This window comes from Camellia sinensis, chromosome 15 (genome assembly GCF_055761805.1).
Source record: "Camellia sinensis isolate YWXY chromosome 15, ASM5576180v1, whole genome shotgun sequence".
Classification (NCBI taxonomy): domain Eukaryota; kingdom Viridiplantae; phylum Streptophyta; class Magnoliopsida; order Ericales; family Theaceae; genus Camellia; species Camellia sinensis.
This window is the reverse complement of record NC_138975.1, coordinates 8,635,534-8,659,851: the sequence shown is the minus strand read 5'-3', so window position 1 is coordinate 8,659,851 and position 24,318 is coordinate 8,635,534. Positions and strand designations below refer to the sequence as shown.

At 38.0% G+C, this 24,318-nt stretch overlaps 1 pseudogene; it reads left to right on the top strand.

Moving 5' to 3' along the window:
- Nucleotides 1-456: 456 nt before the first annotated feature.
- LOC114277495 (fatty acid elongase 3-like pseudogene) lies at nt 457-8,335 on the top strand (annotated as a pseudogene).
- The last annotated feature ends 15,983 nt before the right edge of the window (nt 8,336-24,318 follow it).

Sequence of the window (24,318 nt, the reverse complement as noted above, 5' to 3'; positions counted from 1 at the left end):
AATAAATAATAAACAAGTCCTTCAAATATATAGTATTAAATATAGGGAAAATTAGTCTAGGGTCCCTCTCCCACTTTTCGTAATGGAAGAGATCCACAAAATTATTTTTTGATGTCTAAGGTCCCTAAACATGTATTAGAGAAATTTGACTCTTTGTCTCTCCTCTTCTACTGTAGAGCAGCACTTTCTCTCTCTCTCTCCTCTGTATTCCCTCTCTCTCTTCCTCATCTCTTTCTCTATCTATCTGTTGATTTCACAAGCCTATTTTTTTTCTTCTCTCCCAGATCCTCAACAAAATGCCAAATCAAACACCAAAAATACACAGTTAATCGATCTGTGTGTGTTTGAGATTACCATTACACTATAGCACTCACTCTCAAATCTGATGAGTGAGTGATATATATACATATATAGAGAGAGAGAGGGAATACAGAAAAGAAAGAGAGAGAAGCGATAATGGCAACCAGAGCTGCTGGAGGAGGCGGCGAATGCAAAGTTGCGGGAGATTTTGTTGTAGATGAAGATCTGGTGCAGACTTGGTGCAACTAAGACGACAGCGATTCACGGCGACGGTTGAGCTTCGCCGATCTGACTTCGTCCCCTTACTGCGCCAACGACCCTGGTGAAGCATTTGTTGTTGGGCTCAATCCACACCACGGCGTATGGTTTCAGTCTCCCGTAACGCCAGTTCACGTTCTTCAGATCCTTCGCCGACATCACGTTCACCTCCATTTCGTAACGGCAAGCCATTGGAAAGAAGGGATCAGTGATTGATCCGGATAAGCTGATGATTTAAATGGGGCAATGAGGTTTTGAGAAAGATGATCAAACCCAGTGAAATTTATTGAGACAAGTCAGTGAAATTTCAAAAAAACAAACTCAGAGAAATTTGTTTAATATATATATATATATATATATAGGTTGCTATTTGTTGCTTATTCACTCAATGAAATGATCTTCTCTCTCTGCTTTGAACTGAAATTTCTCTGGATTGGTGAAGAGAAATTTTCTTGTTTGAACTGAAATTTCTCTGGATTGGTCCAGAGAAATTCTCGGGTTTAAACTAAATTTTCTCTGGATTGGTCCAAAGAAATTCTATGGTTTGAACTGAAATTTCTCTGGGTTGATCTAGAGAAATTCTCTGGTTTGGATTGAACTAGTCCTCAATGTTGTTCAGAGAAATTTGGCAACCTCTTTTTTTCCAACTTTCTCTGGATTTCCAACAAGAGCAAAGGTTGCTTGAAGAAAGAGTTGCTACGTTGTCTGGAGAAATTTTCAAAATTTCTCTGGACCAATTTTCTTTGTGACGTGAATTTTCTTTGGAGTAATTTTCTCTGGACCAACTTGAGGGACCCTAGACATTATGAAAATATTAGATGTCCTTTATACTATAAAATCTTAATACGAGGGACCTTAAAAAAAAAACCCTTAAATATATATATATATATATATATATATATATATATTATCAATTTTTCACTTCAATTTTTCATAATCCGTACCTGTAATACGATTGAATGTCTAAAATTAACTGTACAATTATACAATTTTGTTTAATAGTTCATCTCATAATATAAATTCATTGAACCCGCTATTGTATATTATTTACATACTATTGGTGTAAGAATGCATTAATATCAATATGTAATATATTTTTATACATCAAGAGTTGTTGAGTTTCATTTTCTGTGTCACGAATATCTTGCATGATGAAAAATTTAATATTAGTCATTAGTATACAATTGTTATACAATTGTTGCGAAAAAAATAAATAAATAAGTACAATTATTGTCGTGATGTAAGTGTTTTGTAAAGTCTTAATTTGATATTGAAAGTGTTTGTTATAAACACTTGTTTGTATGACATGTATGTATATATGTATTGAACATAAGTTGACAGGAAAACAATACACAATTCCGAAGTTTTTTCCTAGTAAATATAACTACATTACTAAAACGATACATGTTAGAAAATTAAAGTATCCGATGGTAATATAGAATAATAGATTGACAATGTATGAATACAGTAACATATATAAATTTACATTTATATATTTTTATGTATGTATATATATATAAGATATCACAAAAGTAATATGTGAAATCTTTTGCAACAATATAATATAGGCAACAATGAGAAGTTAATTATTCATAATTAAATAGTTAGTAATAATGTAGATGTTTGGTGTTACATTTTTGTGTGTATGTACTAATTTTTTAATTAGATTATTAAATTCACATAAAAATTGAAAGAAATTTATAAATAATTTGTGTACAATTTAAAAAAATAGAAGTTTATAGTGTTTGGTTTGGTTTGTTTTTTTTTAAATTTTGTTTTGAATATTTTTATTTTTATGTATTTTTGTCTTTCATACTTTTTTTTTAATAACTCTTTTATTTTCTTTTTAGATTCACTTAATTTACTATTTTTTAAAAAAAAATTTATTGTTAGATTTAGATTTACTTAATCTAAATACACTTAGAAAATAATTTATTGTGTATTCTTTTTTGAAAAAAAAAAGTTATTAAATAAAATAATAATAATAATAACAACAACAAAAAATATATAATAATAAAAAATTAGCACATGTTTGAATTTATAATTTTTTTTTACCAATATTTTACTTTTTAATTCTATTTAGATTATTAGATACTAGATTTTTATGTAAAAGTATAATTTAAATATAAAATATGAAGAAATTTCAGTATCTTTAATCACCAAAATTGAAAAAATATGAAAAATAAAAAATAAAAAAATAAAACCAACAAAAGTGATTCTTATTTAGAATTTTGACATCATACCTTGGTTATTATAATACCATGTAAAATCTTACAGTTCATAAAATATAATTTAAACCAAAAGAAAGTGTATGAAGATAACCTGCGAATTTTTAAAATGCAATACAAATCTCTGTTTTAAAAACGCATGCTTTTTCTTTGTCTATATTTGAACGAATGCATACAACTTTTAGATTTAATCAAAATTATTCACAGTGATTTGATCTATGATAGACAATTATAAATATTATTTATATATGTCACGACCCAAACCCGCCCCTATAGGTTTAGCGTCGTAACCGACCAGTAATTTTTGGATTACCAAAGGCCTCTTAACAGAATAATATATAAATTAGGGGCTGTGGAAGCAACTAGCAATTAAGCAATATCTATTGAGCTGTGCAGACTTATACGAGACATAAAAATTTTAAACTTTATATACATACATTTACACATCATCATATACATATAGAGATAAGACAGAAAGGGACTTGGCCCTAAATACAGAATAAACAAAAACAAGAAAACAAAACTTGAACTTTGACATAGCCGGAACCTCCACGGAACGCACATAGGTTGGCTGACAAAAACAGATTCCAGGCAGATGCCTCTAAGCCTGGTCACACACCTGATTACCTCTATACATAAATAATACAGTGAGCTGGAGCCTAATGAATAATAACAAAGTAAAGATTATCAATGAATGATGTCCATCACATAGTCAAAAATAGGAGTTTATATCAAAAACAGGTTCTTATCAGAAACAGAGTCTTATGAATATTCAGATTTCAATCAGAAACAGATTCATATTCATATTCATATTCATATTCATATTCAAATCATATACCAAAATTAGATTCATGCTTAATCTTACATGGTGCATTCGTTAGCGCTAACAGATCACGTACAGAGTATCAAAAATCATACTTGCCAGTTCCATAGAGGAACTTCCGGCCGGGTACGAATAACTTGTCAGTTCCATAAAGGAACCTCCGGACTGAGAACAGATAACTTGTCAGTTCCATAAAGGAACCTCTAGCCGGGTGCAGAAAACTTGTAGTTCCATAAAGGAACCTCTGAATTGGGAACAGATAACTTGTCAGTTCCATAAAGGAACCTCTAACCGGGTGCAGATAACTTGTCAGTTCTATAAAGGAACCTCCGGACCGAGAATAGATAACATACTTGTGTCACAAATACTTATCAAGATTTGGACAATCATTCATAGTACAGAGCATAACATTTCATAAAACAGATCTTATTTCATATACAGAAAATAATTTAACTTGAACATAGCTTTACAAAATTATTACTCACAGATAACTGTAGAAACAAATCAGACAAACTGGACAGATAAGATAAATCAGGCAGAAAATAGAGCGTGACCTATGCAAGCACATAACATATACACATTGAAATACAATATCAATTCCTTGATCAAACTTGACTTTTCTTGTCTTTTTCTGTCTACGTAGTCCGAAGTCCTACTATGCTTATTCTTTCTTATTCAAATGAATCAGGTTCTCATTTTACATATTCTTTCATTACTAAATCATTCTTTTCTAAATAAACCAGTTTCTTACTTGGCTTCTTAATCAATTACTACTAAGTCAATAACTTATTCTTTAACCAACTAATTTATGTTGATTGGTAGTTTATAAATCGTGTTGAGTCATAATTCTTGCCTAAGAATGCTTGGAGGTGAAAGAGAACGGAAACCAAAATATGAAACAACTTTTCAAAATTTTTTGAAACAGGACTCCTCGCTCGAGCGCAACATTGGTCGCTCGAGCGGACTCCCTTGGTCTGCAAAAATACTGATTGCTTGCGTTCTACGCTAGAGCGACAACTTCTTCGTTCGAGCAATGATGACTAATTTTGAGTTTCCCAGAATGTTGTTTAAACTTCAAAACACATTACCAAGGCCCCAAATTCAAGCATGACTCACTTTGAATATGCAAAAACATTCTCAATTACATATATTTAAAGTTAATTCCACTTATATTTCAAAAGTCCACGATTTTAATTCAAATATAAACCTTGGATTTCATGTTTAAGAATCATCTTTCAATTCTTTCTTTGTTTTATGGAACTTAAAATTAAATCTATAAAGCCCATTTCAAAACATTTGCATGTAGGAAATTTAAATCAAAATTAAACTAATTTTTTATTCTCAAATATAAATTACAATTTATTTTCACATTTGTCCAAATTTAAATTTAATTCATTTTCTTCATATCAAGTCCAATTTCAAATCCACAAATACTAAAAAATGAATTGATCTTCCAAAACTCATGCAAAATTCTTCAAAACATGAAAATAATTATGAGCCATGATCAATCTTCAATAAACTTTTTGTTGTATGTAGTTTATGGAGTTTAATTTAACAATAACTTTCCAAATTAAACCCAAAACAATTAATTTCTAATTTAACTTCATAAACTTGATCTTGACTCCAATTCTTCATTTTCTTATCAATTTCCAGCAAACATTGAATATGTGTAATTCAAATAAAACTAACTAATTTAATATATTCCAAAATTTGTTTAGATCAAATAAAACTCTTAAATTACATTACATGAATGGGTTAACAATCAAAATCAAAATCTATATTTTCATCAACTCATGGTTTCCAAATTTTTCTTCAAAATCAAATGTATAATAAACTTGCATAGCTCAAATTCTTTCAAAACTCATGGTGCATGCAAATATACATCTCATATATATATCAAGGTTCATAAATCCAAGCTCAATTGAAGAATTCTTACGATCATTTCATATTTATTCTTAATCCTTCCAAATTACATGTATGTAAAAAATAGACCCAAATCCATGCAAGATATTCAACATCAAACAAAAAATAAGCAATTTCCATAACCATGAACCTAACTTTATTTTTTTTGTTTAAACCCATTTCCTTACAAATTCCATGAAATTGATTCCAAAACTTCCCTAATTTCAACTAGAATATGAAGTTCGTATATGAATTAGGCATAAATCTCTCACCTTAAGTTTCAACTAATGTGTTGATTTCCTTTATTTCTTTTTGTTCTTCCTTCAATTTTCCAAGTCTTGAGCACTTCTCTCTCTCTCTCTCTTGCTCTTCGTTTCCAACGATGAAATTGATTGAATGAGGTTTACTTCTCTCCTTCACACCTTTCTTTCTGCTACACCACATGTGCACACATGCACACATACACAGAATTCTCAACACACCCAGAATTTCTCTACACACCCACACCCAAATACATCCTCAATTCCAGACCATTCCATTATTCAATTTATGATTAGGATTAATTTAATTAAACAACACTTAATCTAAATAAATTTTGATTAACACATAATTAAATTAATAATAACTAATCACCAATCCCATATAATTTAATTAGTTTAATTGACTTCCATTAGAGCCCAATTTTATTATATTTAAATTTATCAGTTTGAATTAGATTTTTAATTAAACTCCCACAAGGGTCTAAACATCAAATTAAACTTATTTCTATCATCAATTTTTGGTTCGTTAAATTAGTAAGGTCTTCAATTTCAAATTAAACGTCAAAATCGTTGCCAATAAATTACATACTCAAGTGAATACCTCAATTGCATGCCTTATAAATAAATTTAATTCATCATAATCTTAATTCCCAATTCTCATAACTTAATTAACTCCAATTTGGACTCAATTAATCAAATCTTAATTGTACAAATCTGAATCAAATATTCAATTAAACTCCTATACGGTCCGATACTTAAAATTAAAATGATTCAATTCACCATTTGTACTTTCTTGAGCCATTTAAGCTTTCAATTTCTAATTCCAAAATAAATCCTCAATAGAGTCATATACGAATCAATCTCCATAATTTTCATATATCCCAGATTAAATTAGAAAAATTGGCAATTAAAATTCAAATATCTTTAATTAATTAAATGCCAATCATTATACGTGAAAAAGTAATTATTTTTTGTTCCTCAATTATCATCAATGTAAAATGTAGGAAGACCTTTTTTTTTTTTTTTGGATAAGACGGGAGACGGTTTGTTTATATTTATATAAGACTCACTACAACAAAATGCACATTTGGCGACTAAAAAAATTTTAGTCGCCAAAAGTTATGGAATTGGGGACCAACATTTTTTTTAGTTGCCATAAGTAAAATATTTAGCTACTAATTTTTTTTAGTCAGGTTATATTCATTATTGGTGACTAAAAAAAAATTTAGTCGCTAAAAATGCTAGAATTGGCGACAAATCGCTGTTTATTGACTTTTGGCTACTAAAATATTTAGTCACCGAATGGGAAATAAAAAAATTATTTTTTCTCTTTGGCGACTAAAGTTTTAGTCGCCAAAAACTTACTTTCAGCGACAAAAAAAAAAATTAATCGCCGTATATTGACTTTTGGCTACTAAAATATTTAGTCGCCGAATGGAAAATAAAAAAATTATTTTTTCTCTTTTAGTCGCCAAAAACTTACTTTCAGCAACAAAAAATTTTTTTGTCGCCGTATATTGATTTTTGGCTACTAAAATATTTAGTCGCCGAATGGAAAATAAAAAAATTATTTTTTCTCTTTGGTGACTAAAGTTTTAGTCGCCAAAAACTTACTTTCAGCGACAAAAAATTATCTTAGTCGCCAAATAATTTTTTATTTTTTTTTATTTTTATCTTTGGTAACCTATTTTCAACGACTAAAATTTAGTCGGCAGATATGTTCAAAATTTTACTGGGAAATATTTCATATTGGCGCCTAAATTTTTGCCAAAATCTATTACTTCTTCACACGATTCTTTCTCTCTCTTGCTCTCCCTCTGTCTCTCTTTGTCACACAGAGAATCAATCACCATCGCCCCTCATCTCAGCATCGCATACGACCAGTGCCCGTCAATCTTTTACCATCAAACTTCGCCATCGCAGCTCACCAGCCTCATCTTCTCCTCCGTCTCCCAGATCCGCGACACCCATTGGTTCTGGGCCAGCTCCAAAACCCCTTTCCAATGGCTTCTCTGTTTCCCTCTCGGCACCCGCCCTTCCGGCCGCGTCTTCTTCTGGTCCTACCTCTTCTACCTCTCCCACTTCCTCCACACTTTCCGCACCTTCTTCTCTGTCTTCCGCAGCCGCCACCTCTCCTTCTTCCACCTCTTCAACCACTTCATTCTCATTTTCATGTCCTTCCTCTGGCTCGAATTCTCTCAATCTTTTCAAGTTCTTGCCATTCTCATTGCCACCTCTGTTTACTCTCTTGTTTATGGCTATAGATTTTGGACTGCCATTGGTTTGCCCGGTGCTTGTTTCCCCTTTGTGGTCACTTGTCAGATTGTTCTTCTCGGTTGTAATGTTTTGTGCTATGTGGGTGTGCGCTTTTGTTTCATTTTTTGAAAGGTGGGTGTAATGGAATTGGGGCTTGGGGCTTTAATTCGGTTCTCAATGCTGCCATTCTCTTGCTATTTCTTAATTTCTATGTTAAGATCCATCTTCGGAGAAGAAAGGTTGCTGATTTTGATGCCATTACAGATGGAGATGTAGGCACGAACATGGCCAAAAACAAGGATATTTGAGTGGTGGGTTTTTCTTCTCTCTTTCTCTCTCTCTGTGTGTGACTTTGGATTTAGGGGCAATAATATAGTGACGAATTTTATCAGTATATATATGTTATACACATGAATTGTTAGGAGATAGACAGATTATATACAATAATTCTTAGTAATTTTTCTTTTGATTTCTTGTTTCCAGAAAGAAAACTAGTGCTAGTCATAGTATTCTTTTAAAATTTTGCGCATATTGATTACTGAATTCATAGTCAAATTCTTTGCTAGTTCAATCTTTGGAGAAATTTTTGTCTTTTATTGTTTGGTTTATTTATTTTAGCTTTAACAGACTTGATATTGTTTAGCTTCAACCAAATTTTCAACAAAAAAAGGGAAAAAGAAAGAAGGGTGGATATAATAAAAAAAAAATTCAATTAGCTGTATGTATTTTATTTTAAGAATAATACTAGCAATTTGATATGAGTAAGTATAGTATATTTTTGAAAGCTAATCAAATTTATTGGTTGTTGAAAAATTCATTCAGACATTAAAATTTGAACTTCCTAGATTATTAGTTGGTGTTTCTACAAGTCAGGATAGCAACCATAGAAGGAAATTTCTCTCTTTGTATGAGTAGCAAATTCCTTGAAAGTTATAATTTAGTGTACCCTTGTTATGATTTTACAAGTGAAATGGTTGTTAGTTTAGATCATTATTAGCTTTAGTTCAATAAATTTGCTACAATATGATGCATATTTGTGTGATCCACCAATGATGTATTCTCATTTATTAAATACTCAATACTTGAAGAAAATCTATTTGCATCTTATATGGATGGTTGATGTTCACAAAAAAAGCTTGTCGGGTTGAGATCAGTGAATTTGGTGATTTAGAATTTCTTTTTTTTTAAATACAACCTTCACAATATCTTTTCAAATTGAATGAGTCCTCAAAATTTGACTCCGTTCAATTTGGATGATGACACCAAACAGTTTCAAACTCGCACCTCACCTGCACACATACATGTATATATTGTCAAATTATCAGTTAATGTAGAATGAAACATCAAATGCTTTGTCCCCATAGGCAAAGCCTTATTCATATCAATTATAATAGATCTACTATGACAAAAGCTGCAAAATGTTTTGGATGACAAATGGAATCCCAGTAAATTATAGTTTGGCCATGGCAAGTGAGATTTTGTAAATCTTTTTTCTTGATATTTGGTTGATAATTATAATATTGATGAGGACTCTGATAATTAATTGTATGGGCCGTCTAATATGGTTAATTGTAACCATGTCTTTTATTTTAGTGATATGAAGTTTGAGAATGCTTCATCAATTTAATTTCATTGCTATAGCCTATGTTTTTCCTGATATGCTTATTGCTTACATTACATTCATTATTTCTTGCATTTCGTAAACACCAATAAAACACTTCTTTTTTCATTTTTTTAAAGTGAAGCACCAATATTTTTGGTGTAAAATATTGGTATTTCACTTTAAAAAATTGTAACTACTAATACTTGTAAAATATTACTGGTTGCCTAAGATATGTATTCGAGTTTTCAAAATTTTTATTTAATATTTATCCGAGTATGCAAAACTAATGATTAATTTGAAAAGATTACTTAATTTTGAGTTTTATATGTTGGTAGCCAAAAATATGTAAAAAAATTTATTCTATTGGCAACTATTGAATGAGATTTGCAGATTGAATGGTGTGGTCAATTGTGGCGCACGACATGAGCACATATATAAGAGAACAATGCTACTGACTGAGCAAGTTAGAGTGAGCAAAGGAAGCCCAATTGTTACTTGTCTTCTAGAAGGTCGAAGTGGCAGGTAAAAATGCATTGGTTTCTTGTCCTTATTAGCTAATGATCATTTTCTAAATCTTGTTTGTTTTGGACAGTGGTAAGACTACAATGGCAGCTACTGTTGGTATTGACAGCGATTTTCCCTATGTCAAAATAGTAAGTAATCCTCATAGCCTGCCCTTCATCCTTCTCTTTCTCTCTCATGTTTTGAAATTCTACTTTTTTGCCTATGACAGATATCCACTGAAACAATGATTGGGCTTAATGAAAGCAGTAAATGTGCTCAGATTGTGAAGGTATTTAAGGATGCTTATAAGTCACCATTAAGCATTATTATCCTAGATGACATTGAAAGGTAACTTCAGCTTATTCTAAGTTTGTGTTCTGCAATATGTTTGTCCTTACATTCCATTAGTAATCAGTCTTTTCAACATTCATTAATGCAGCCTACTGGAGTATGTTACAATTGGACCTCGATTTTCTAATTTGATTTCTCAAACATTGATGGTCCTTCTCAAAAGGCTTCCTCCCAAGGTTTTTCCTTTATTCCATTTCTGTATTGGCTGAGTTATTATTATGGTTAAGTTACATTTATTTTGTTGAACTTTAGTATGACTTAAACTTATCCAAAAAAGGGCGATAAGGGGGTGAAAATGGGAAACAACCCCCGAACCACCGTACGGATGTCACGGCCATCTTTCCCGTGACAAATAGGACCTGTCACAATAGACGGGATGTCATTAGCACACGTAGTTTGGGAGTTAGAGTTGAAAATGCATTAAACTTAACCAAAAAACGTTAAAGGGGTGAAAATGCGAATCAGCCCCAGAACCACCATATGGATGTCACAGCCACCTTCCTGAAAATTCAAAACAGCCCCCGAACCACCGTCTGACTCACACGGGTAGTTTCCCCATGACAAATAGAACTTGTCACAACTGACGGAACGTAAGTTCAGACCCGTAGGTTGGGAGTTAGTGCCGAATACGCCCAAAACTTAGTTGAAAAAAGGGTGTTTCGGGGGCAAAAATTCAAAACAGCCCCCGAACCACTATGTATCTCTCACGGGCAGCTTCCCCATGACAAATATGACTTATGATAACTGACGGAATATAATTCGGACCCGTAGGTTGGGAGTTGGAGCTGAATATGCCCGAAACTTAGTCGAAAAAGGGCATTTCGGGGGTAAAAATTCAAAACAGCCCCTGAACCACCGTGTGCCTCTCACGGGCAGCTTTTCCATGACAAATATGACTTGTGACAACTGACAGAATGTAATTCAGACCCGTAGGTAGGGAGTTAGAGCTGAATACGCCCGAAACTTATAGTCGAAAAAGGGCTTTTCGTGGGCAAAAATTGAAAATAGCCCCCGAACCACCATGTGGCTCTCACAGGCAGTTTCCCCATGACAAATAGGACTGTGACAACTGACGGAACGTCATTCGGATCCGTAGGTTTGGATTTGGAGCCGAATACGCCCAAAACTTAGTCGAAAAAGGGCGTTTCAAGAGCGAAAATTCAAAATAGCCCCCAAACCATCGTGTGCCTCTCACAGGATGCTTCCCCATGACAAATGTGACTTGTGACAACTGATGGAATGTAATTCAGACTCGTAGGTTGGGAGTTGAAGCCGAATACGCCTGAAACTTAGTCGAAAAAAGGCGTTTCGGGGGCGAAAATTCAAAATAGCCCCCGAACCACCGTGTGCCTCTCACGGACAGCTTTCCCATGACAAATATGACTTGTGAAAATTGGCGAAATGTAATTTGGACCCGTAGGTTGGGAGTTGGAGCCGAATATGCCCCGAAACTTACTCGGAAAAGGGCTTTTTGGGAGCAAAAATTGAAAACAGCTCTTGAACACCATGTGGCTCTCACGGGCAGCTTTCTCATGATAAATAGGACATGTGACAACTGACAGAACGTCATTCGGATCCGTAGGTTGGGATTTGGAGTCGAATACGCCCAAAACTTAGTCAAAAAATGGCGTTTTGGGGACAAAAATTCAAAACAGCCCCCGAACCACCGTGTGCCTCTCATGGGCAGCTTCCCCATGACGAATATGACTTATGACAACTGACGAAATGTAATTTGGACCCGTAAGTTGGGAGTTGGAGCCGAATACGCCCGAAACTTAGTCGAAAAAGGGTGTTTCATAGGCAAAAATTCAAAACAGCCCCCGAACCACCGTGTGCCTCTCACAGGCAGCTTCCCCATGACAAATATGACTTGTGAAAACTGACAGAATGTAATTTGGACCCGTAAGTTGGGAGTTAGAGCCGAATACGTCCGAAACTTAGTCGAAAAAGGGCTTTTCGTGGGCGAAAATTGAAAATAGCCCCCGAACCACCGTGTGGCTCTCACGAGCTGCTTTCCCATGACAAATAGAACATGTGACAACTGACATAATGTCATTCGGATTCGTAGGTTGGGATTTGGAGCCGAATACGCCCAAAACTTAGTCGAAAAAAGGCGTTTCGGGAGCGAAAATTCAAAATAGCTCCCGAACCATCATGTGCCTCTCACAGGAAGCTTCCCCATGACGAATATGACTTGTGACAATTGATGGAATGTAATTCGGACTCGTAGGTTGGGAGTTGGAGCCGAATACGCTCGAAACTTAGTCGAAAAAAGGCCTTTCGGGGCGAAAATTCAAAACAGCCCCCGAACCACCGTCTGGCTCACACGGGCAGCTTTCCCATGACAAATATGAATTGTGACAATTAATGAAATGTAATTTGGATCCGTAGGTTAGGAGTTAGAGCCGAATACACCCGAAACTTAGTCGAAAAAGGGCTTTTCGGGGGCGTAAATTGAAAACAACCCCCGAACGGCCGTGTCGCTCTCACGGACAGTATCTTGAATGAAATGGCACTAACAGACATTAATAAGTAGGGATAGTTTTATATCCAATCTAATGATTCAAGTGCCTTTTGCAAACAATTAATGAGGAAGTTGGTAAAAAAAAATACTTTTATTCACATTGGGCTTTGGTGTTGGTTTAGCCATAGAATTTGGATAGATGTTGCATACAAATAGAAGATTATTACATTAGCTTCATGTTAGTAATGACAGATTTAGTAATGCTTGTTCTGCATTTAACAATGTTCCTTATAACAAAAGACTTTAGAAAGACTGATAATTGATTTATCATGGAAGGTTGCTTCTTTGATATGTTATGTGTCACTTGTTGCCAAATTCATTCATGAAGTTGGACATTTTTTGGTCTAATTCTAGTGTTTTTTTTGTTTTTTTGTTGATGACTTTGTAGCGTGGACTTGTGGAGAAGAAATTTCACTTTTGTATAGAACCAATATAATATTTTTGTCGTCCCCGGCTTTTGTGCAATTCACTGCTACTAATACAAAAAACTTTTGGCAGCCAATAGATAATTACTGGCATAGTACATAGATCACCTTCTGTCGTCGTACATATATATGAATTTTTTTCGTGGTATATAGATGTACTTTTGTCTTTGTACATACATTACCTTTTGTCGTGGTACAGATAACAATGGTAATTTGTAACATATCAAATGGTCATTTTACATTGTAGTAAATGTAATTTTTGAATATGGAGGGCTTTGATTTTTGTATGATTCTATATTTTGTATGGAATTATTATTTTAGTTTGGACAATAGTTGGTTTGTATGGACTTTGACAGTTAAAGTTATTTATTTTTTGTATACTGAGAGGTAATTTGTGAGCAAATTGGGCCGAGCTAAGACGAGTCTTCTTTGGAAGTTGGGCCGCGCAATGGACCAAGGAGATATTTTGTATTTTGGCTTTGGGCCGAGGTAGGTACTAGGACGGTTGGATGGGCCGAGCTGGGATTGGGACCTATTTACCTTCTGACCGGGATGATGGCAGGGCGATGGGTCAAGCTAGGTGTAGCTCGATAGGATACCAACCTGTATCATGGTCATCACGGCTCGCCCATGTTGAGCACGGAGCCGAGGTAACATCAATGGCGAGGGCCGAGCTGTGTATAGCTCGGTTGGATGGCATTCGATAGAGACCATGATACAGGTTGGTATCCTGTCGAGCTACACCTAGCTCGGCCCATTGCCCTGCTATCATCCCGGTTAGAAGGTAAATAGGTCCCAATCCCAGCAACACATCCAACCGTCCTAGTACCTACCTCGGCCCAAAGCCGAAATATAAAATATCTCCTCAAAGAAGACTCGTTGTAACTCGACCCAATTTGCTCACAAATTACCCTCTCAATTGCCCCTTAATTCCATCTGCGTAGCATGATTGAGATTATTTTTCCTCTAACCGAGCTAAGAACACCACACTCTGCCGAGCTAAAAAATTGTTCAGTTTCACAGCTTGTTCGGCCCCAATAAGCCTTGTCAGTTGCTCAACACGTCATTCCATTAATCTGGCATGTTTGATACGACATCATTCTCAGAATACGTGACGTGCCCCCATTATCTTCGTCCTCCTACTACAATCGTTATGTACCTTCAAAAATTTGAACAGCCAGCCTCGTATTTTTGCCTTTAACATTTATATCCTTCAAGTTCGCAATCGCACTGGAAGACGTTCTTTCTGTGTAACCGGGCTAACTGTCATATTGGCCAAAGAGTGCAAAAGTTTTGTTTGGCCATACCTGCCAACCGCCTTTAGCCTAGATCTTGATCTCGACTAAAGGGTGCAAAAAAGTTTTGTTGGTCATACCTGCCAACTTCCTGCAACCTAAATCCTTATCTTGGCTTAGGAAAGTGTTGGTTTTTCCTGCCAACCACTCTTCAACCTCGATCCTTATCTTGGCTGAAAAGAGCTAAATGTTGGTCATACCTACCAACTTCCTGCAGCTTAGATCCTTATCTCAGCTTAGGAAAGTGTTGGTTTTTCCAGCCAACCACTCTTCAACTTAGATCCTTATCTCGGCTAAAAAGAGCTAAATGTTTGGTTATTCTTGTCAAACTTTTTTAGCCTAGATCTTGATCTTGGCTGAAGAGAGCTCAAAGTTGGTTATTCCTGCCAACCTAGAGCGAGGTGTTGGTTATTCCGGCCAACCTCTTCAGCCTAGATCCTGATCTCGACTGAAGAGAGCTTAAAGTTGGTTATTTCGACCAACGTTCTTCAGCCTAGATCCTAATCTTGGCTGAAGAGAGCTAAATGTTTGGTTATTTCGGCCAAACTTCTTAATTGCCCCCCAGTCGGGCAAAGACTCTTGCACGGTTGGTCCTACTTGTCAACCGTGTTAACTCTCGCCAAAGGCTTTTTGTCTGGTATCCCTGTTGTGCCGAACTCTTCCTCAATGCGCGCCCTATCTTCCTCTACCCGGATGTGTTGGTGCACTCTCTCCATTAGGGCTTCCATAGTAAGGGACGGTGTTATTGTCATTGAATCCCTCAACTTATTACCAGTCGGCAAACCTCGTTTGTACTGTGCGATAGCTAGGTTTGTAGGGCAATCTCCAATCTGATTAAAAGTCTCCCAATACTGGTTATTGTAAGACCTCAATGTTTGTTTCTCGTCCATGTCTATGGAGAGAAACTAGTCAATCTCCACTGGTGTCTTGGTGTTCGCTCTGAATCTGGTCACAAATGCCTTCGCTAGTTGCGCCTATAAAGCTATGCTACCTTCTGGCAACCTTTCAAACTACGCTAAACCCAGGTCACCAAGGCTGGAAGGAAACAGGATACACATTAGAGCCTCGTTTCGCCGATACACAGCCATAACCTGGTAAAAGTGGCTCAAGTGTATGTAGATGTAGATGCGCCCTTGAGGGCTTTATGCTGTGCTACAATTCGGACTCAAATGTCACGGTTCTGAATCTAATCCCGCAAAGTGCAATGCGAGACCGATAAATCACCAAAGAGTCTAAATCCGGCAAATCGTTTTGAAAAACTGATTTTTAAGAAAGAAGTGCCAAACATGGACTGCTTTGCCAGATACAGAGTCGCCACCTAAATGTTTTATTTTGGGAAATTTAGGAAACCCTGACTCGTGCCTAAGGCCATATGTCCGTCATCACCAAAGTTGCCTCAACTCGGGAACTTGGGTACGATTGGCGAAGGTCATCTATGAGCACCCCCACTTGCCCGATCAAAGATCGGCCTGTACTAAACATGATATCTTGTTTTTGAAAACAAATGCGTTCTTATTCCGGTTAATTAGCTAGAATTACTATGTGATGCGCACAACACACAAGTATAGACTAGATCGCCTAATTTGAAACAAAGCATCGCACATCCGTTTGCTTGGAAATGGTTTGAAATTTGCTACTCGCAAGTAGACTAAAACGTGAATTTTGCCACCCTCAAGTGGGCTTAGAAAATATGGTGATTTGCCACTCTCAAGTGGGTTTAAAACTCGCAATCAATGAATTGTTCCAATTCAAGTAATCTAACCTTCACCCACAGGCAATCAAGCAGTTATATCACATAAGCAAATAGCCTCATGGTAAGCATGCTATCATGGCAGTCACTCACACACATGCAACGATACTAAAGCATAAACACTTACCGAGTACTCCGAGCCAAAACAAAAGTTATGTTAGAAGTCAATGCATGATCCTAATTCATGTTTAAGATGGCTAATGCAACACATGAAAATGCAACTAAGATAGGCTCATCTATTCTAAGATGGCATATGAGATGCTACAGATAACACGCATTCAACTTGGAATTAAAATACGATGTAGTTAGTATGATGCGCCGAGCCTGGTGCATGCAAGACAGATGAATGGATGTAAACATGCGAACATAAGGATGTTAATTGAAACATGCCCTAAAACTAACCATCGTAAGCTGGTAAATAAAAGAGAGAAAGAAATGGGAGTTGGAAGACATGCATCACACATACGCACACTTATTTACAACATTTTCCCTCTCAACGGAGGGTCCGAATAAATAATACAGAACCAGCTAATTAACTAACTATTCTAGCTAATTAATTATTACAAAACAAATTGAAACAAATAACTATTCTAAGTTTAACAAAAGCACTGAAATGGCCTCATGACGAGGGATGCATGCATGTTCGAGTCGCATTGTTCGGAAATCCCTCGCGACGCCCCGACTTGCCTCTATTTGCAATTGACCTCAGAACACTGCACAAAGCTCCAGAAGGCTGAAACTCCACCCTGGGAATTTGTTGAAAGACTGCCGACCAGCTATTGGCCTTGGAGACCACCTGCCAACCACTTTTGTGGTGAAAAACCAGAAAAAGTAGTCGGCCAACCACTAAATCTGGTCAGCCGACCAGTTTCTGCCCCTGGTTTCTGGTTTTCTGCAACAGAAGGCAAGAGAGAGAGATAGCAAAGTATTCGCAATACATGTGTGCACGACCACTCTCCCCATCATTGCATATGCTCAATGGAGTATAATCCTTGACCCTCGGGCCACCAATCACTTATCTCGATGCATGATGGCTGAGGAGTCGAATTGCACGACTCAATGTGAAATGAATGCACATTCAAGCACCTAAAGCCAACAACTCCGTCATGGGTAGTCAAGAGTGTCGGCGACTAGGAATCGAGGCACGTTTCATCATTTCAAGCATGAAATGTCCTTCGTTCCCCGTGTTTGGACTAACACCTATTCCAAATACAATGCAAGTAACATGGCAAACATGCAATGTAACTACATGGCATACACAATGCTATGGACAATATGGCATACTCAATGCAATATGATCATGGCATGCTCAATGCAAACAATAACATAACATGCACAACGCATTATGACATGGCATACACAATGCAACAATGGACTTAAACCAAGATGGATAGGCCTCAGCCATGCCTAACTCAGTGGCCATTGGGATGAAATGAAGGCACAAAATACAAAGCATGCATGCACAATGCATTAGCCAATACAAGAGGCCCAAGAGCACAACTCTCAAGAGTGCTCAAAGAGTGACAAATGTGCAAGTGTAAAGACACTAAGTGCACTGAAATTAAGTAAGAAATGAAGCCAAATCATTCAAACAAAGCAAGTAGAGCATGCAAGGGTCCTAAGGCATGAGAGCTATCAAAGATGACTACACATAAGGCATGCAATGCATGGCAAATATGCATGAACTAAGCATGGACGGAGTTGAAATAGGTCTTAACAAAGACCAAAATATGCTAAGATGAGGACTCAAAGTCCTAGGCATGCAAGCATATACACTAAGGCATGAACTAGGCAACAACGCATAACCATCAAAGGCATTCAAAACATGAACGAAATGAGAACATGGCAAGTCTATATGTTCTGAAATATGATGTTAAGTGATACCAAATCAAGTACACAACACAAATAAAACATGCAATGGTGCTCAAAGCTTGAGGCAAGCAAGAGCATTTACACTACAAGTATACAAAACATGAAGCATGTGATTAAGGCAACCAAAAACAGTCCTAGTACATGTTAATATGAGACTAAAACATGCATGGATGGAAGCCAAAATGTGCTAGCATGAGGCATAATGCATACAAAGGCAAATAGGGTGGATTACACTACACCTATTAGGACCAAGTATGGGATGACTCAACCAACAAAAATTAGAGTTATATAATAGCAAAATAACCCCAAATAAGCACTGAAATGATGGCTCGCAAGCAAAGGCATGGATGCATACACAATGGCTCATGTTAAGGCATAAAGGGGGAACCCTCCAACGCATTGATTGAGTGACAAATGCAAGTGCACGACCATGAAACATGGACTAAAATAGCATAACTAATGATGCCAAATCATTGAAATGAGCCAAGTAATGCATGCTAGTGGACCCGATGCACAAAGCAAACAAGCTAGGTTGAACCAAAGCTATACAAAGCAAGTCATGGATGACCAAGACAACCAAAATCAGACCTTAAACATGGAAAAACATGAACAAAGTCTTCTTGAAGTCAAGCCAAAAGCATGCTAAAAAGACATGTGCCAACATGATGCCTGTTAGGCTATTTCATGGGATTGCATGGCAAGTGTATGGAGCATGCAAAGGCCAACCAAACCAAACCAAAACAGAGTCATGACATGATAAAACATCACCAAAAACATGCTGAAATGTGAAGAAAACAAGCTAGAATGACATGTCAAGGCATGAAGCATATAAAGCTAGTTTAAGGGATATGCACTACAAGTGTATTAGGCATGCAAGAGCCAACCAAACCAATCCAAAAAAGATCTAAGGCATGTTAAAACATCACCCAAAACCTACTGAGATGGCTCGAAATCAAGCTAGAAACACATGCTCAAACATGAGGCAAATGAAGCATGTAAAGAGGACACAAAGGAGAGAGGGTGGCCCTCTCCTTCTTAGGACCTTAAAACACCATCCCCACCACTGAAATCCCTCTACATTTCAGTGGTGAGAAGGCCAATACAAGGTGGTCCCGAAGCTCAGAAAGATCGCACAAAAATGAGGCCAAATAAGGCCTAAGAGGGGGGTAAACAATCCCAAACACCAAAGTGATCTTAAACAAAGATCAAAAGCATGCAAAAACACAACTTTTATCAGTTATAAGTTAAGCTCAAAATAGCATGCAAGATAGGCTAAAAGCTTAAGCAAGAAAGGGGGATTTAAGGTTCAAAAAACTCACCCTTGATGAACTTCTTCAAAGTTGCAACTCTAACAGGTTTTTTTGAGCTTAAACCAAACCAAAAACTCCAGAAACAACCTTAAGATGCCTCAGCAACAAAAGGGTGGTGCTTGGCTAGGAGGTTATGTGCACAAGTGAAGAGGCAAAGCACTTTAAGGCACAAAATATGGAGATATAGAGGGAGATATATGCTCAAGCCTTAGGCAAAATTCAGAACCTGGTTTAAGGAGAAGGAGAGCCTCTCTTATAGAAGAAATAAAGGGTTCAAGCTTCTTGGAGAAGCTAAACATGGATGCAATCCCTCCATACACGTGTATGGAGGATACAGTCTGTGCCCTCCAGCTGGCGCAGCTGGCATTCACACAGTCTGACAAAACAGGGGGAAAGGGGCCGACCAGAAAAGGTGGTCGGCTTGCTACTTTAAATGGTCGGCCGACCACCCAAAGTGGTTTCCCAGAAAAAAAATGGTCGGCCAGGGGAAATGGTGGTCTCCACATTGAAAGCAAGCCAATGGTGGGGTGGAAAACCAGAAAATGTGGCCCAAAGACCAAGAAAACCAGTTTCCCGACCAGAAAATCGGCTGGCAGGGAGAAAAGTGGTCTCCAAAGAAAAAAGCTGGTTTCCCACCCTTGTACCACTTCCAAACAAGGAAAACAAGGTTCGTGCCAAGAACGAACCAACACGGATGCAAAACGAGAGTTCGGGACGCAAGACGCGCGGCCGGGGGCCTCGAAAACTAGCTGTTGAGCATAAAAAGTGGCGTACGACCACAAAAGTGGTCTCCCGAACCACAGTGTCCCTCTAGACAGAGGAAATAAGGTGTGTTCCAAAAACCGTGCCAAACAGAGAATGTTAAGCGGTCCCGAGCCGAGGCGCATGGCCGACGGCTCTGAAAATCGAAAACTAGTCTTTAAACGGGAACAATGGCCTACGACCACGAAAAGTGGTCTACGACCACTGAGATGGTCTATAAGACCTCTCCCTCCCTCTGGGAAAAGAAAACAAAACTCGGTCCGCGGATCGAGTTAAAGTACAAAGGGTCCCGAGGTCCGAAGGCGAGGCTCTCAGCCAAGAACTCCAAAACCTCGAAACGAGCACAACATACGCAATCACTGAGCGCTCAATCAATGACGTCTGAGTCTTAAGGTCGGTAAAAAATGGGGTGTCTACATTAGGGGTCCGACTTCCCCTCATAAGTAGTAAATTTGGGCTGGTGGAAGCCTGAGGGTAATGGTTCGTTCTCTATTGTCGGAATGAACGGTAAGCTCTGCAACCTTGCTAACGCTTTGTCTGCTGGTTCATAGGCAAGGCGTGGCTCTGGAATTCTAACCTTGACACTCCCATGTGTTCTAGGAGCCAATCGTTGTAGTGCAGAGACTCTGCGGGTGTCGCGAGCCTGAGTGTCTTCTCTCCTTCGAGCCCTTTCAATCCTCATTCTCTCAGGCCTAGAGTAGCGTGTCCTGGAAGTTTTTGATTATGTATCACCCGACCTGAGGTTTCTACTTTTAGTTTGTGATAGTGTGACTTGTTTGTCACGATCTTCTAAGTGGCAAGAGTGTGTGTTGCCTTTGGGCCTCTCTTTTGCTGCCACCCCTTTGCCTTTTATTTGGTTCTTCATAGACTCTATGTCAGCTGTTATTCTTCTTATTACTTCGTCTTGCTCCCTTACGCAATCTTCAAGAACATGAGGATCCATCTTCCGCCTCTGTTTATCAGGGCTTTGAGAATGGTGTGGACTTGAGACCTGTCTTTCTCTCGTTTCTTTCCGCGGATTCCTTTGTTGGGGATCTAGTTCCGCCATGGGTGGGATAGAAGGTAAACCTTCACGCCTCCCACCCCCTTCCGGTGTTTGCTCATCAATAGCAGATTGCGGCAAGTCTTCATTGTGCGCCATTGCTTTTAACTAGAAAAGAAAGCTCGATCAAGAGGTTTTGTTCTTTGTGAAATTCCCACAAACGGCGCCAATTGTACGAGCACGAAATTATCTTCTCGTGTAATCCTGTTGATCAAGTCTGCGCTCCTCCAAACGTCGTCGCTTTACTCCCTGAAAACACAAACGTGAGCTAGCCGGCGGGTGTGTGCCGGATACCTCTCAGATGCCTAAGTTAGCAAAATAGACAAAAGCTCTGTATATTCGAGAATCAAAGTTGTGTTACCTCTACATAGGTTATGTTGTGAGCTTTTATAGGTTTTGCATAGCACAATCTTAGTAGGACTCTTATTCCTCCAAGTAGAGTCCTCCTAGGAATCACACTCCTGAAAGATAATGCTTATCCTTCAACACCCCCCTCATTGCTTAAACCAAGTGAGATGGTTTTACCACGGTTGGATGACAGGATGACCGAGCTAACACTTACCCTTTGACATACTCAATTCGATGATTCTGTACGCAGTGCCTAGCTCGGTCCCCATCCAAGTACACCTCGGTTCTAGTTGTTCGAACTGAGCTAACTGCAACAATCCTTCATCGGGCTAACCAGGATGAGGTCGATCACGCAAGGCCCAAGCTCCTCAATCCATAGCTCGGTCCGAACTTCGCCTGGGTCAAGCTTGCTAGCTCTAAGACCAGGCTATATCAAACCTTACCCCGGTCCATTATGCGGCCCAACTCATAAAGAAGCCCTTAGCTCGGCCCAATTATAAATTACCCTCTTAATTGGCCCTTAATTCCATCTGCGTAGCATGATTGGGATTACCTATTACCAGTCAAGCTAAAAACTTGAGCTTTTAAACCGAGCTAAAGTGTCGCCGGGCTACCGATCGGTTCAGTCAGAAAACGTCTTTTCAGTCGCTGCAAAACTGAATCGCTTACGATTCTCTTAAACACGTGGCAAGTCTTTATTGGTCAATTACAGCTGTCATAGCCGCCCTCGTACCTCGCAAAATTTGAACAGTCCTGCCCAAACTTACGTTTTACACCAAAAACCCCATCCTTTGAACAAAACACATCACTATTCATCTTCTCTCTCTTTGCCCTCTGAGCCATTATTTTCCTCAACATTGCATTTGCAAAGCTCTTATTCTCCTTACGGTCTCGATCTTCATCTTCTCATCTTCAAACTATAAGTAACTCAAACCCATTTCCTTTTTGTTTATATAGTTTCTGAAGTATGTAGCAGAATACTTGTACACGTCTCAAAACACATATACTATTTTTGCTTCCATTTTTCTGGGAAAAAACCATGTAATAGAACCACTGTATTCACGAAACAATCTGAAGAACGACGCTTTTGATCCAAAATAGAATTTCAACCGAGCTAGGAATTTGTTTGTACTTAAGGTGTGCACCCAGCCGGACTAGATAACTTCTTCAATAACCGAACTGAAACTTCATGCCAAACTGGATAATTTCTTCAAATGACCGAACTAGAATTACGTGCCAAACCTTTAGTTTTATTTAGCCGAGCTGAAGTCTTTTGCACTAACCGAACTAAAAACAGATAATATTCCTCATAGCCGAGCTAGGTTTTTACTTATTTTGCCTTTATACTTAGCACGGTCCAACGATCTGTGCTTAACACTTTTCCTTTTCACTTTGCAGACAGACTTAGGTTGCCCAAGCACTCCTTTGAACACTTCAATCGAGATACACCACTCCTTCTCAACACCGAGCTAAATTATACCTAATTTAAAGCCACATGGGTAAATATAGATTTTTAGTAAACTCTCCAGGGGCTATAGCCGAGTTTCGAAGGGACTACAACATCCCTGATGATGTCCATCTCTCACTAGCCGAACTAGACACAATTCCCTGGGGAAAACTGGGCTTTGTCCCTTTCAACGTCATATCCATTGTAGAAGCCAAACTTCGATTCCCCGTCCAACCACTCCTTTGTGAGTTCCTTAGGCAAACAAGACTTTGCCCTACCCAGCTTTCCACCAATTCTTACTGGATAATAAATGGCATCGCCGAGCTAAATCACCGGCTTGGCCTTAACCTCGGTTTAGCCGAGCTATTTCACCATTACTCTTTAGGCTAGAACGAAGATGGTTGGGTTTATTATTTAAGAATAAGACGCCGCCGAGAGAAAATAATAAAAAACACCCTGGCCAAAGATGTAAATGATGACGATTTTTTCTGGGTCTCGGGCAACTTCGAAGACCAAGAAGCCCAAATACCAGGAGACCGGATCAACTGGAATAAAGGAGTAGCCGGTATATATACCTCGTCTCAATTTTGTGCTTTTTTTACTTCATTAGTCTTATTTTCAACCGTACTAACCGTTGTTTTTTTCCTTTATGCAGACTTGAACCATCTCAAGTCCCAGTATAGCTACCCCAATCTTGACACACTCCGCGCCGCACTGAGATATCCCAATCGAAGTTGGGCCGAGCTACTCAACTTTGAGCCGACGTATAGATACAGCAGCAGGCGGAAGACTAGGGTGACAGACTTCCTCTTAGAGCCTTCGCCAGAACCAGATCCAACACTACCTCAGATCAATCTGATTCCACTAACTGCAGAACCAAGAAATGGCCAAGAAGAGAGTAGTAAGGGCCCTCATCACCGAAACAAACCCAACTGAGGTATCGCAAGCTGGCCAATCACAAGAGGCCGTGGTAGCCCTTCCAACCGCTCAGCCTTCATCATTTCGGCCAAGCAAGCGTGCTCGGACTTCCACAACCGAGCCACGCCTTGTTGACGAGG